Source organism: Canis lupus, chromosome 19, assembly GCF_011100685.1.
Source record: "Canis lupus familiaris isolate Mischka breed German Shepherd chromosome 19, alternate assembly UU_Cfam_GSD_1.0, whole genome shotgun sequence".
Taxonomy (NCBI): domain Eukaryota; kingdom Metazoa; phylum Chordata; class Mammalia; order Carnivora; family Canidae; genus Canis; species Canis lupus.
In genome coordinates this window covers 10,570,069-10,586,347 of record NC_049240.1, presented here as the reverse complement: position 1 = coordinate 10,586,347, position 16,279 = coordinate 10,570,069, and the positions used below count along the sequence as shown (strand labels likewise).

The 16,279-nt window shown below is 35.2% G+C and overlaps 1 long non-coding RNA gene across 1 annotated transcript in view; it reads left to right on the top strand.

The window, feature by feature from the left end:
• Positions 1 to 16,279, top strand: part of LOC111091102 — a 212,020-nt gene that overhangs the window by 180,629 nt on the left and 15,112 nt on the right. The window contains exon 4 of the long non-coding RNA XR_005373903.1: positions 15,351 to 15,526. This is a non-coding gene — a long non-coding RNA (uncharacterized LOC111091102). The remainder of the gene's footprint in view (positions 1 to 15,350; positions 15,527 to 16,279) is intronic.

The following is a 16,279-nucleotide window of genomic DNA, read 5'->3' as shown; positions in this document are numbered from 1 at the left end:
GTATGCATGTTGGAAGTGTTACTGATGTTCACTTCTGTTTAGTTCTGTGTGAAAAAGCTTTACGTTGGGTGCAATTCAGCAAGACAAATGGCTTCAGATGTTTTGAATGGATGCCATAGCACTACTTTGAAATGCAGTTCCTTGTGATTTTTAGAATATTTCCAGCCACAATTCTTACATTCAAATTTTATATTCAAATTACAGATGTAAGAATACACGTTTCCTCAGGACAAAGGTATTTCTGTTTTCGTGTGCTCTTGGGCATCTTTAGGTCATCTATTATATCAATCATTTGTCTTCATAAAGTTGGTTGGGAACAATTACTTACTATATCAAGGCATAGCCAATATTCATGAAAGAAATAAGATATGGTACTTATATTCTTGAATGCATTTCCACTAGATTCCCTTAGGATAATCCTGTTTCAACTTAAGCTATTAAAATTTTTACTGAATTCAAATCACCTCATCGTGCTGGAACATGTGGAGACAAATACCACAGATGTTTGCCGGAAGGTTCAGCATATTTAAAGGCAACTTAATTATAGGACGCTATGAAGTTCTCCCAATTAATTTGGAGCTAAATATTCTACATCTGCTTAGTCTTAAAAAACTTAAAAAAATATTTGCTTTTCACATGATTATATATTTGGTCATGGGTTAAAATTAATGTATGTCACATTATTAAACTGAATTAAAACATATTCTTTGTTTTTATAGTGTTTATTATAACTTTAAAAAATATAAGTCTCTGCTAATATATTGTTTTGTCATCTACTTATTTTATGTTGTATTGCATACACTCCTAAAATTTCTTAGAAAAAAGTACTTAGAAACTTCATAGAACTTCTTAAAAATAGCATGGCATCTGAGCAATGAAGTTTGAATGGTGACTTTTTCTCTCATGAGACACAGTTTACTCTCTTGAGTTAGATACTTTAGCGAATGACACAAACTGTGTCTGGATTACTTTTTCATCTTATCACTTTAAACCATTTGACTTTTTGATCTGTCGTTTTTCTCATTTTTTTTGCACAACAGATACTCCAACATTCACCCACTTTTCAAATTATCTAGCCCACATCTGATTCCTAGCAGATGGACTTTGTCTTCTATATCCCACAGTTATATTACTTGCCACATTTTAAAGTTGACAATTTTAATTTATATAGTCTTTAGCTTTCTCCTTTCATCTCATCAGAAGAGGTGACACAGGAAAATCTTTTCTCCTATGTTCATAAATACATCTCCTTACACTGCCATTAGGATTTCATTGCATTACTTATATTTTCCTCTCTTAGATCTTTTAGTTTTACTTCTCTTTCTAGAGCATGTGGGCAAGATTAAAACTAAAGTAAAATCCCTCTTATGATCAAAGGCAGGTTTAGTCATCCAGGAGGAGGCAAATTACAGCCAATGGGCCAGATCATGGTTGCCACTTGTTTTGTAAATTAATTTTTGTTGGAACACAGCTATGCTGACCTGTTTGCATATGGCCTCTGGCACCTAATCACTACAAAGGCAGAGTTGAGTATTACAGCACAGACAGGATGACCCACAAACCTAAAATATCTCCTATCTTGTCCTTTGCAGAGAATGTTTACTAGCCCTTTTTCCAAGCCAAAGAACTTTAAGTTTCAAGAAACCTCATTTGCATTATTCCTTTCTCACTTAGAGTTTGTGGTTTTACTTTCCTAAAGACCCTCCTCCCGCCTTCCAAAATGAATATGCTCTAGACCCCACCAAATATGGATCCACCCCAGGTCCTGCCATATGATTTTCTCTACCTATTATTCTTTAGAATCATAGCCTTTCCCTAGACAGCTAGGCTTCTCAAAAGAAATCTTAAGTATTTACATTCTCATGCGAAGTAGTATTTATCCTTCTAGCCAGTTGGTTCCTCTAGCCTATATACTGTACCTTGGTTACTGAGAGATACTGTCAATTTTTTTTTTTTACCTGACTTGCTATAGCTCATTTCATGAAATTCTGTCGTTTTAATTTTGCAATTTTATGTCCTAGTTCTCCTCATACATTCATAAGTCATATAGGTTCTCTTTCTTGTCTACTCTGAGCCATTCCTTTGCAATGGCATGATTCCTTGAGATAATACAAAATGATTCAATTGTGAAGTTAGACCTGCATGAATCTGAGATCTTACAGATTATCAAGGTTTACTAGCAATTTCAAGAATTCAAGTAATCATTAGACACTGACCAAACAAGGATTGGTTTAGATATTGTATTCTGATTCCCCAAGCTTTTGGTGTTTCCAGCAGAAATTCCCTTTGGCCAGGCAGAGTAAAGAGATTTTTAGGGAGATATGTGGATATTTTACTTACATGGAGAGACCTTCTCAGACATAATTTTTTTTTTATTATTTTACCAGAGAGTGGCATAGCATATGTAGCATATTCCAAGGAATCATGTCCCATAAATACATGGATCCCAGCTTTGTTAACCATAAGCAATCCTAAACAACAGGTCACATTCTGCTAAAAGCATTTCATAGATAATCACTCTTCTGTTGTCAGAAAAACATTCAGATAGCCAGGAACTCTGTCAGTAGAATGTTTACACAATCACACTGGGTCACATGTCTTCTCTGTGTCCTGGGAGGGCTTCTCCTCAGTAGGCAAGAATCACAGATTAGCTGTTGCTTTACTTCTTAATCCACCTTTAGCCTTTGGTCAACAGCTCAGGGCCAAATATTTCTGATATATTTCCATTATTTATCTTGTAAGACTTTTTGCAATATTTTGCTTATGCTGATTAACACTCAGATTTTGATTTGAACCATTCAATGGAGAGTAAGAATTCCTTCTACAAAGGATTTTATTTGCTAACATGTCTTTTGAACCATTTAAAACTCAATTACTTTTTTCCTCCATTAACCTCAATTATTTGAATTGATTTCTATGTATCTGTGGGGGTATTTAATTAAATATATAATTTTTTTTAAATCAGTGTTCTTTTTTTATTATTTTGGAAAAACTAATTTCTGTTGATTTCACTTTAATTGAGGATCTTCCTACCAGCTCCTACAACATTTTCTCATTTGGGAATCATCCTCTAAATAAATATAAGTTAAATTCTGTCAATGGAATTATGAGCCATTATTTAGTTGTGACAAAAATATTGTGGTAATGCTTGACACACTTTGCATAAGTGAAAATGATATTCTTTCCCAGCAAAAGTAATTTTTCCTATATATCATATATTTCCACTAACTGAAGTGGTGAGTTAAAGTCCACATTCATTGAACTCTGTATTTTATATGATTCATGGACATAATCATATCCTGGATATATCCCAGGTTTTTACAGACACTGATTTACTGTTTTCATGTGTCACTATATAATAGTAGAATCCATTGATTCCTCATCCAATTCCCATGACTATCAAAGCATTATTCTTTGTCCATCCAATTTCACCAATTCCACAAGATGGAAGATAGACTCTTTTTTTTTTTTTTTTATTCAAATGACCTGGGCTGTTAGCAATGCTAAAGTTCACAATGTTCAGTAATAACTAGCCAAAACATATGCTAAAGCTTTCCCATGACTTTACTTCTTAGTTTGGCTTCTTGCTTCTTTAAGTCTTCTTAGCTCTTTTTGAATTCCTGCCCTATAATAAAGACATTATATTTCATAGTGATTAGAATATCCAATAGTCCTTCCTGAATGAAGGTGCAAACTTAATCCCAGCTTTTTTAATGAGCATAGAAGAGACATTATTCATTTGGCACATTCAATTAGAGATTTGTCTTCTACCCAGGCTGATTTCCTCCTTCAGATAGTCCTCTATAAACAAACTGTCTCTAGTGTCCTTATTTGAACTACCAAGTTGTTTGCATCATGATTATCAGGCTCCTGGAATAATATTTCAAGGAGATTCAATACCTATGATCAGCTCTTGTAATTCTTGCAAAATGCCTGTCACAGGGAGACTAGTCAGTGCTGATTAATTTGCCACATGTATTGTTGAGTTTACACATTAATTAAATATGTATAGTTTTGTCTGCTCCCAAAAATACTGTGAGTCATGAGACTCCCAATCAAGTACATTCTCCCAATCAAGTATATTCTCCCAAATACGATATAGTTGTGTCATAAGGCACCCCATACATGTCTCTGTGTACCTCTGGAGGGGAGTTATTTGTAATTTCAGTACGACAAATCACATCCAAATGCACATTCCCTGAGGCTTTCTGGGTTCCATTTTTGCATTCTTTAAATTAATTCCATACACATTCACACCGATATGTTTAAAGGAACAGATGAGATCAAGCTGTGATATACCAAGTAGGCTGCCACTATCTGCTTTCCATCATACCCAGGGAGCTGTCTTAGCAATGTATTATCTTGATTTATGGCCACATGGGGTACAGAAATTCTGCTGTATGGCTTTTCCTGCTCTACACAATTAATTGGATTGGTAGTATTTTCTAAAAATAAATAAATAAATACATAAAAATCCTAGAAGGTAAACAAAGCCTGGGAATTGAATGATAAGTGTGCTCACTTACCCATAAGAGGGCACTACGTCATTTATTTTTTACCAAATTTTGCAAGTAGAACATTCAAATCAGTAGGAGTCCAATTTTCTTCTGCTGCTGAAAACAGGCCATGAGATATCTACCAATGTTGGCTATTTGGAGGAGAATAGCAAAAGATAGTCAAATATACCCTCTCAGTGAGCTGCCTGTCTGGAAATATTGTGGTGGCTTCCCTCCATACTAATGTAATCTGCTTATGAACATTTTTCCCATCTGCTATAATTTCACCCTATTTTCAAACACTTCCTCCCCATATCAGGTTTTGCGATGCCAACACAGAATGTTTATACACATAGCCAATAACAAGAGGCTTGCTAGCACATACAAACAAATGTTTTAGGGTTTGACAGACCTCAGTGGATGCCTCCTCTGCTTGGTCATGAAGCTGCATTCACCAGGAGCCATATTTTGACTACATAGGGGGAAGTAAAGACACCCCCCCAAATTACCTTGTGCAACATGGATTCTCAAATTCAGTGTCATGGATATCACGCCTTGGTCCCTGATATAACTTTCCTCTGGCATACATAATTTTTAATTCGGGTTTGGGACCACCATTAGAAGTGAAACAACAAACTTTTAGAGGTAGGAAAGATATGTTAATTAATTCTACCTCATTATTAGCTCATGATCCAGTGGATTTTGTGACCTAATTCTCATTAATTTCAGGACACATTGATTTAACTAAATGAATAATTTTTGAGCAAGAGGCCTTTCACTTACATTTTTCACTGGGTCACATAAATTATGTAGTTTGTCTTACCTGTTGACATTGGCTGATTCATCCTGAGCAGTGACATGTGTCTTTCAAATGGATCATAGTAAATGGGTGCCAGAGGCAAATTCTGGGCCAAAATCCTGAGGATTTTGACTTAGAGTCTCCACTTATTTTTTCCAAAAAGGCTCCAGTTTGAGTAATTTCTAGTATCTGATTGATTGCCTTGGATCATAAGGAGCTAATGTTACTGTCTGTGCTATCACCTACTATAATACTTATAATACGGGTACCTTTAGTGGCTTAAATAGTGTTCCACTTGAATTTATGCCTGCTCAGAACCTTGGGATGTGGCCTTATTTGGAAATAGGATTTTTTGTAGACGTAATTAGTTAGTATGAGGTTACATTAGATTAGGGAGGGCGCTACCTCCAATGACTCCTGTTGTCCTCATGAAAAGAGGAGAGGACACACAAAGGAGTGTGATGTGAGAATGGACACAGGGATTGGAGTGATGTGTCTGTAAACTAAGGAACACCAAGGATTGCAGGGAGTACCAGCCTCTAGGAAGACACAGGAAGTATTCTTTACTAAAGCTTTCAGAGGGATATGACCCTGTCAACACCTTCATTTCAGATTTCTAGCCTCCAGAACTTTAAGAGAGTAAATTTCTATTGTTTGAAGTGACCTGATTTGTGGTAATTTGTTACAGCAGCCCCAGGAAACTATTACACTGTCATGTTCTCATTCAGAATTGTTTCCAGTGACTGTAAATAGGGGTAAACAAGATTCCAAGACGAGGAATAATCTTGCCAATATCTGAGTTTATTACTTAATAGTAGGTCCTATAAGAGACAAATTACTTCTTATAGTTTAGAGAATGCTCCTGGTTCCTCCATTATAATCACCAGGAATTTTACACATCAGGCTGTGCCTTGAATTATACTTGGATTTATGAGCCAGCTTCTGTTTGCAATATAGCTATCACCCTTCACCACTCTCCCACTTCTTCCTCTGAGAAGAAATGATTGTGATAGCATCAGTGTAGTATATGAACTTTTGTTATTGCTTATTAATCCTCCTTTACTAGATTATAGCATTGTGCTACTGAATTAAAGCAAATCTATGATAAGGCAGTAAAAATGCATTGTTTTCATTCCATACGATTTAAATGGTGAATAACTGGAATACAAAAATCAGGATTGGGGAGCCCTGGGTGGCTCAGTGGTTTGGCGCCTGCCTTCTGACCAGGATATGATCCTGGAGTCCTGGGATGGAGTCCCATGTTGGACTCCCTGCATGGAGCCTGCTTCTCCCTTGGTCTGTGTCTCTGCCTCTCTCTCTCTCTCTCTCTCTTTGTGTGTCTCTCATGAATAAATGAATAAAATCTTTAAAAAAAATCAGGATTAAAGAAAAGATGGTAGCCAGGTATGTAATGGTGTATGGGGCCAGGCCCATGGTTATATCACTTTCAGAGTCATACAGGGAGAGGGCTATGTTTAGGAAGGTGCTAAGATCAGTTTAATACACGATTGTAGCTGTCCTGAAATTCTGAATGACTTCTGAGTAAGGGGCCCTGTATTTTCATTTTACTCTGCTTGTGAATTATGTAGCCAGTTCTCATGACATAAGAATGCCTCTCAGCCTCCTTTATTTCTGGCACGGCTGTCATCATATCAAGTGTAGCTGAAGCCTTCAGATGAACCACCTTAACACCCTCCTGTTAACTCCCAGGAATTGTCTATCTTACATACTGACCGGTCAGAACTATTAAAAGGGAGTAAATAGAAGAAAAGTTTCTTTTCTCAACAACATACTTAATTAGAAGTCTCTTATTGCCCCCTGGAATGTTGCAATGCTTAATGTTTACCACTGAGGAGAGTTTGGGCAATTCCATAGAATCCCATTTATCATGGCTAATTAAAACTTGATGAAGACTAGCCTTAGTCACTCTGCTCTGTGAAAAGGGCAAGGATGACAAAGCTCAGTTTGTACATATCAATTCTAATTGTATGTTCATGGAAAGGCAGTGCACCCACGTAATCGTCTCTGTAATCACGCATTTCAGTTTGTAACTCATCTACTTTTCCTCCCTCACGCTCTTTTCATACAATCCAGGGTCCACCTTAGAACAGGTGTGGGTAACCATCCATATCTCCCACAAGGGTTAATGTGCTTTCCACTCTCTGTTCTAACAACCCACAAATAGTTCCCATACCATCCCAAGGTAATTCACTTAAAATATTACATGTGGTCTTAGAGCCTCGACTGGGGTTGAATGAACAGATTTTAGATCCTAACTCAGTCTTTTTCAAATTCCTTCTGGTTTTAACTGAGGGAGTTAAATCCAGCCTCCTGTTCAAGAATATGCTTGTGGATAGCTGTGGGTCTCTAGTACTTCTCCACTTCATTCAAAAGTTGATAATGCACTATTAGTTCCTTTTTGGGAAATCTTTTAAAGTCCACTTTTTTGAAAACCTTATTTACTGTTTTTTTTTTTTTTTCAAAAGGAAATAATTTTAGAGGGGCTTTTACTTCTTATTTCTAATTTTTCCCACTGTGCTTATAAATTTTTGTTCCACATAGTCCCATGTGTAGTAGTTAAACCTGAATGTCTATCACTGGCTTGTTTGTTTGTTTATTTATTTATTTATTTATTTATTTATTTATTTATTTAAGGTGGGAGTGCTTCCAAGGACACATAATGATCCTAGGATCTGAGAGTGTCACCTGGCCCCGTTCACTGTAACATAGTTCACCAACTATGTCAATAGCATTAGCTAAGGTGTTATATCTGGATAATGGAAAGCCTGTCTAAGGTCACTTGACTTGTAACATTCCTCTCATAGAAAAAAGAGTATCCTGTGGGGGGCTTGTGGGAGGGTTTTATAATCGTGTTTCAGTATAAGCCTGACAAATCCTGCTTCAATCATGGCAGTAGATGGGCTGTCATAATATCTGGAAACATCTTTTCAAGAGTTTTTTGGTCTCTTAATGATTATTGATGAACCAGAACAATCTCTCTCATGTGATGATAATTGAATTATGATTTTAAGAGTCCATGCCCTTCCGAGGAGACATGAGAATACTCCAGGAAGCTACAGAAAGATAAAACCTTCCAGTAAAGAAAATCTAGTCTTACAAATTTCCACCCACTACCATTTCCTCCACTAGTAAATGTTAGACCTTTACAGAGTAGCTAGTAATGTCAGTTAAAGAATTTTCTAACTTCCTGTTGTTCTTGTGCTCTGCTCTTTGCTACCAGATGCCAGTCTGTTTCCTCCACTTCTTAATGCTATGACTTACCCACCTTAGTAGGCCTTGAAATTTTCATCACTACATACTAACATTGGGTAGCCAACCTTTCTGGAATCAAAGGCTTCTTGCATTTTTCCATTGCCTCTTTTAACATAGAAAAATAACTCTTTAGGAAGTATGATTCAGAGGTCTGAGAGACAATCCTGTCCACGGTGCCAATCTGATCTCACACAAAATATAGGATCGTTGAAGAAGACTCATGAATCAGAAATCTTGTTCAATATAAAGCTTTAATAATAATTTTGAGGATACAATAATGAGACCTTAGTTAAGTAGGGAAAGTCCAGTCAGCTGGTATAGAATCCAGGCCCTTTCTTGGTCATTTAATGAGCCCTGTCCCATTTTTCTAGACTTAATATCTAAGTAAAAAGTTCAGTTGCCTTATTTACACAGAAGTGTTTTGTTAATCACAAAATGTCCCTTTATACACTTAGATAGCGGCCCACTTTATTTGATACTTTCCTGAAAAACATGTGTCTTTGATTCCTGGTTTGGTTATCACAAGCAATTCTAGATGACCCTGCATAGTCTGCTAAACACACTTTATAAAAAATCTCCTGCTGTTAAAAACTATTTAGTTTATTTTCAAGGAGCCCTGCATTAGTATATTTACAAATTAGACCAATCGCCTGCCTTTGTTTCCCTCTAGGAACTTTACCCCCACAACTGACCCATCAAGGAAGAGAATTGATGAAGAGGTGCGACATTTCTCTTGCCATTCTTGATTCTCCATCTTCTGTAAATAACTCTCATACCTGGTCTAGCAACATGTTTAAGGTTGGCCATTTTATTTCTACTCATATTTTGGTATATGTCAAAAATTTCATCATTATATATTGACTGGAGATCACACACTCTTTATTAAACGTGAGATGCAATGAAGCTCAAAACCCAACTGATTCCACCCAGTGTTTCTCTTCAATCCCTGTCCTCATCTATATTCCTATTGTCACTGTTGCAAGGAGCGCTTTCATAAATTCACATATGGACTAAGGCATTGCTTTAAAAATAACTTACTTTAATTTTTTTTAGATTTAACTCCCTCAATCTTTTCTTTACTTTCATGTAATTCTGAGTATTGTAAACTGATCATCTGATCATCGATCCCAGGTTCAACATCCTTAACTATCGGTCCATTTCATAAATAAAAATTTAAGTCACAGTTCTTATTTCTTCTCAACATGCATTAAATGATCATCTCTACAAAAGATTATTTGCTGTTTCTGAATATGCTTTATTATTTCATACTTTAAGCCCTTCAAATATTCTGTTCCATCCTTGGTCATCAAATAAACTTTTATCTCCTAACTATGACTCACTTGACAAAACTATAGCCTTGGTTTCATGCATGTCTCCACCAATTCTAGAATTGCTTTCATGTACCTGAATGCAGTTGGAAGAAAGCATACAACTAAATCATGCTGTTATTTCTTTAAAACTATGACCTTGAAATAATGTTGCCAAAGAAGCCCATTATTCTTCCATAATCCATCACTTTCTTTCTCTCATATAATATTAATTTGTAAATTGCTTTCTCATTTCAGACCTCTCACATCTTCCCCAATCTCATTGCCAGCCGATGATCGTGTTTCTTATGCCACTGGAAAAAAAATAAATAAATAAGCAATCAGGAGGAAAAGTACTCAGGCTCCCATCATCACATACATTTAATATCAGTGTTGTAACTCACATAGTATTTATTTATTATATTGCAATAGGACAGTGTTTCTTTTTTTTTTTTTTTTTTTTTAGGACAGTGTTTCTTAACATAACTTCCATTGACATAATGAGCTAAATAATGCTTTTTGATCATGGAAGGTGGGAGCTGTCCTATGCATTGTAGGAAATATAGCAGCATTCCTGGCCTCTCTGTTTTTGAAGTACCTCATTCACAAGTTGGGACAATTGAACACAAGTTGTCACAAGCTGGGACAATTAAAACCCTCTTCAAACATCACAAAATACCCCACTGGAAGACAAAATTACCCCCTGTTGAGAACTATTGACAGCAGAGAAATATCCATGCTCTTACCTGAGCCCAACCCCTTACAGAGAGCCTGCTCATCAGCTCTCTGTGACTACACACAGACCTCTTTCAAGGAATGCTTCCTTGTGCTTCACATAATCATTTTTTTCCTCTTTACTGGATCATTTCACAATCATACAAATATGCCATTAGTTCTTCCATCTAAGAAAACAAAAACCAGTGAACAACTAAAGACCTTTGGCTGTCACATTTTCCTTGCCAGCTACCACTAGGGAACTTAATCCCTTCTTTATCAAAAATTTTCAAAATAATCATTAAACACACTCCCTGTATTTGCTCATTGCACCTTGTCTTAAATCTCCTCCCACATTCTAAGTAAGCTTCTGTCCATTCTTTATGGCTCTTTCTCTTTCTCCCTTACTGATCTAGTAGAGGCATTTGATACAACTTATCACTACCTTATCCTTCACCAGCTTCCTGGATTTCTTATTACTTCTCTAGTCTTTCTGTCTTTCTCTCTCGGTCTTTTTCACTGGTTTCTCCTTTTTTCCCCCCACAACTCTTAATCTTGGAATGCCCTAGTTCTCAGTACTTGATTTTCACCCCCTCATCTTTCTTTGCACTTGCTTCCTCGGTGATCTCACTCAATCTCACGGCTTTATATGCAATCTAAATGCTAATGACTCCCAAATTTATATTTCCATGCCTTATCTCTATCCTGAATTCCACACTCATAAATTCAGTTGCATCTTTTACATTTCTACTTGAATGTTATGATTATAATGAGTCTATTTTTCCTCAAATTCATTTCTTACTCTTCCTAGCTAAGTTCATAACACAGAGGCCCTGACTAGTGGAGGTTGTATATCTCAGGATTTTATGAAGTCTGGCCTACAGGTAGGGTGTGACAATGGAGATGTTAGATGAAAAGCAGGAAAAGGAAAAATCTAAGCATTCTCTCAATCACTCTCTGTCATAGTGTCATCTCTAATAACAGCTGCATTTTTTCCATGACTCTGGCTCCTACACAGGTCAACTTTTGGCCAGCAATCTCTATCCTCAGCTCCAGTAATGTGGTCTCCTATCTTGGCCTCTCCATCTAAAGATGGTAGCAACTTCTTCTTGCTGATTCCAAATTCTGGGTTGCCTTACAATAGTTGCCTCATTGCCTTTTTTAAAAAGTCATTTTTACTCCCAATTTTACACTAATTCTCTTTGTTTTAAATTCGTAATGATTTCTTTTTTAAAAAAGATTTTTTTTTATTCATGAGACATACACACACACACACACACACACACAGACACAGGCAGAGGGAGAAGTAGGCTCCATGCAGAAAGCCTGACGTGGCACTCAATCCTAGGTCTCCAGGATCAAGCCCTGGGCTGAAGGCGGCGCTGAGCCACCTGGGCTGCACTTTTCTTTTCTTTCTTTCTCTCTCTTTTTTCTTTTTCTAAAGGAAAGGGATATAGAAGATTTTACAGGATATATTAGAGGGTTACAACTCTTCTGTCCAATTTAACTGGATGGAATTTAGACACTTCATTCTTCACTTCTCACGTGGAACACAATCCTCTCCCTGAGGAGCATAACCCAGATTTTCATCCATTATACATCCAGCACAAAATCTTGAATTTCTAGGTGATGTAAAATAGTCTCTATCAGGTTCTGAAGTGTCCCCATTTGTTCCAGGATATTACCTTCCATATCCTATATGAGAACAAGGGCAGGAAAATCACAAAAAATCTCATTTAGAAAGGCAAGAATAGGAAGTACATGGGAGCCACTGGGCTTTTGATAATTATGAAAGGCTCCTGGGCAGATAGTTTGAATGATCTATGTATTACAGATGAATAAGTCCTTTGGTTAAACTGTGTTTTTGTTTTCTGGGAAAAACACTCATACAACAGTTTTTTGATACCAACCACTTCCCTCTGTGAGGGAAGAATGGACAGCTACTTCCCATCATCTTTGATGATCGTTGATTTAAGTTACCACACCACCTACTTCCTGATTGTAAGACAATGCCATAGATTTTAGCTTTTCATTACAATAGTACTCATTCCTTCCAACAAACTGGTATTAATTGAGGTGGGCTATGATAACAACTAAGTACTGAAATATCCATGTATGCCCTAGGAAATGTAAGAGGAAAGCTTGAAAATGGCTTGCATGACTTCTATCCATATTTCACTGGCCAGAACCTGCTCACTGAAACAGGACATAACTGCATATTTATCATTCCACATTACCCCAGCCAGACACACCCCAGTCTTGGACTTTTCACTCTGCTTAACATACCACTTTCTTAGTCATCAATTTCGACTCAGCTTACTTGGGTAAATAGTTTTGACTTCCATCCAATTTTCACTTAGATTATTGCTAAAGACCTTTATCTTATTTCCTTACCTCAGGGTCAAACTTCTTTGATCCTTTGCTTTAATGTTGCCCAAATTATTTCTTGAAAATTACCAATCTCATCCAATCAATCCTCTGCTTAAAACTATTAATAGCTTCTATTGCCTGAGCCATAAATTCAAATTCCTTTAACTGGAGCATTTTATATGAACTAGCCTCTTATCTACTCTATGTCTTTATCTTCACCTAGTGTAATCCCTGCCTCATACAGCATAAACCTGCTTAGTTCAGTTTATATTCACACCCTACTGATAAAGTCAACATATTTTTGCTATGTTCTCTCTATATTCCCTCTATTTTTAATTTAACAGTAATTGCTACATTTTATTTGCTTATATTATCTTTCATCTATATTCACTTCAAACTCTGTAGGGTTTTTTAAGGCATACACTTTGTTCACTGCTTTATCAATACAGGAAGTCTAGGGAAAGAAGAATGTGCAAAAAAATAAAAACATGAAATTTTACTTCTAATTGATTATCAATTCAAGGTTTTTATGTTTTTTTCTCTATGAAATCTATACTAGATTTTACAGTTTTATTATATCACTATATAATAATGTAGATTTATTGAATTATTTAGTGTGGGTGTGAAAATATGAAAATAAAAACAAAGTACAATAAAAGGAAGATATAAAAAATTGAATATTTTAGCAGATACAGATACAGATACAGTGTCTATATACAGTGTTTATAGTACTATATTTGATAAGAGCCAAAGACTTTGTGACACTTGATGAAATAAATTAAATTCTAAAATCTTGTGAGGAGTTAATTCATGGCAGCAAAGACCAATATTACATAGATATATCTAATGAGTAATTATATTGAATAATATATTTATTTATATTTTAATTGCATAATATCTTTCTTTTAGTATCTTTAATAAATGACATTAAACTTATACAAATAAACTTATACAAATATAATAGGCACCATAACTCAGGATATATAATCTGAAATGTGCATACATTTATAATAGCATTATTTAGAAAGAAATGATCAGCGTATATTTCTGGTTTATAGATTGATATTTACCTAAAAGTTTATTTTTGTTTTACATCTCTTTCAATTGCAACAATTGTTATTAAACAAATGAAAGTTCAAAATAATATTTTTAAAGTGAAATAAATATGTTTAGTAATAAATAATGAGAATAAGAATTATGCAGGAGGTTCTAAACTTTACAAAAATTATATATGCCTAACAATTACACTTTTGAAATTATGTAAATGCTACGTAGCTATTTTCATTTTTCTGGATTTAGCATTTTTTATTTTATTTATTTATTTACTTGTTATTTGATAGTATAAATTGGCCTCAGTAGTCCCTCGTTTTATTTATTTAATTGAGTCCTTTGTGCCTGAAAATGTGCGGATCTGTGATTTCTTTGCCTAAGAGATATGTTTACATAGTGAGAGATTAGGCCTTAAAAAGACACTGCCTATATTCAATTTTAATTTTGTTTTTTGTTGCAACATGCTGCTAGATATTTTATCTCGTAGTATTCTATTTCTATCATTAATATTTAATTAAAATACCTCACCTGTAAGACATAGTAATGGAATGAACACGTGTGAGCACACACTCCAGTTTAAGAATGAGAACTGTATCTATAACTTTGCAGCTACTTTTCATTCATTATCTGCCACAGGGAGGCAGATATACTCTTGAATTTTTTGTTTGGAGTTTGCCTATTTTTCTTAATAAATAGCATGTAGTTAGAGGTCTATTATTGGATCCAAACAGCCTGTATTTACATCTTGTTGCTCTCATTTACCAGTCCCTTTTTTCAATCTATTCCTAAGATTTATCCATGGTTCCTTTCAAGAAAAGTAATTTTAGAAATAGTGAGAAGAAAATTAATAAATAAATAAATAAATAAATAATAAATAAATAAATGAAATAATAATTTCATTGCAGAACAATGAAATCTAGTGTTTTACAGACAGAAATGAGAAGCTGAGGTTTACTTAAAAATTTCCCTGACAGAAACCCAAAATCTGAGATCACAAAAATTCAAATACTCATATCTCTTTCTGAAATATAACCAGGAAATTATCATTGATGACCCTTTCATCATGTTGATATGTGACTGTTAAAATGCTGTTTGAAATATCTCAGAGTCCTAAATAAGCAAATATGTCCTAAAAGTACCAAAAGAGGCAATAATTTTAAATTACAAATTCTTCCCACTAATTCTTTGCAAAATGAGAAGCAGTTGTGTGTGTGTGTGTGTGTGTGTGTGTGTTTGTAAAGTACATTCAACTGGAAAATAACTGAGTAGGACCCGAAATGTATATTTCATTATACAAATAAGGAGCCCAAATTATCTATCTCATTCTATTGATTATCTCAGGAAAAGATTATTAATCTCAGATCAAGGGATATGTACAAAACACCATGGACTATGGGAAGTAAAGAATGTCTCACACATGGCTACTCAATAGGCTATATTTTGAAAGAATGAGACCTGACCTGATGATGAGCATTGCTTTCTTGCAAATGGAGTTTCAAGCATAAAACTGAAAGGAGGTAAGTATGATCTTAATGGCGTTTTCACTTTTAAAAATATAAAAAATCAAAAACAATCGGAAAAATTAAAGCACAGATGAAGAAGGTCCTATGTTTATCTTATTCATAAGCCATGTCAGAAGCCCTACTTGCAAAACAAGGAATAAACTGCTAAGTGTTAGAGCTCCTATGGGAAATATTTTTTTAGCAAATACTGTTAGTAGTGAACTTGGAATCCAGACAAACCCGATCACCCTCATAGGTAAAACTTAAGAGAGACATTATTTGTTACCATATTCATCCTTTTCAGTCAACAAACTGATTCCTATGAGTTTTATTGATCTCGTCATTTATCTCATTAACATTATTCACCAGAAAACAGGTCACCATTTTCTCCCATCTCACCTATGCAATATTCATTCAAAAAGTCTGTCCACTTCCACACTTGTTTACATGTAATTCTTTTCACTTTTGAAAGAACCCCAATTAGTCATTCCATGCTAACTTAATTATGGCATTTTTGACTAATTGTAGGGTGAATCTGGAAGGTTCAACATTCTTTTAACAAAGCTCCAGAAGCAGAAAGACATGAGGTGGAATAGGGGTGGAAATGTTAAGTTAAAAAAAAAAAATTCTCCTACACTAAATAAATTTACAAGCAATCAAGTGAAACCTTTCATTGAATGCTAGCTACTAGCTACTATGCTCACCTTAACACATCTTGATGAAATTTCACATAACTTGAAAATTTCATATTTATGTCATCCAGGAAAC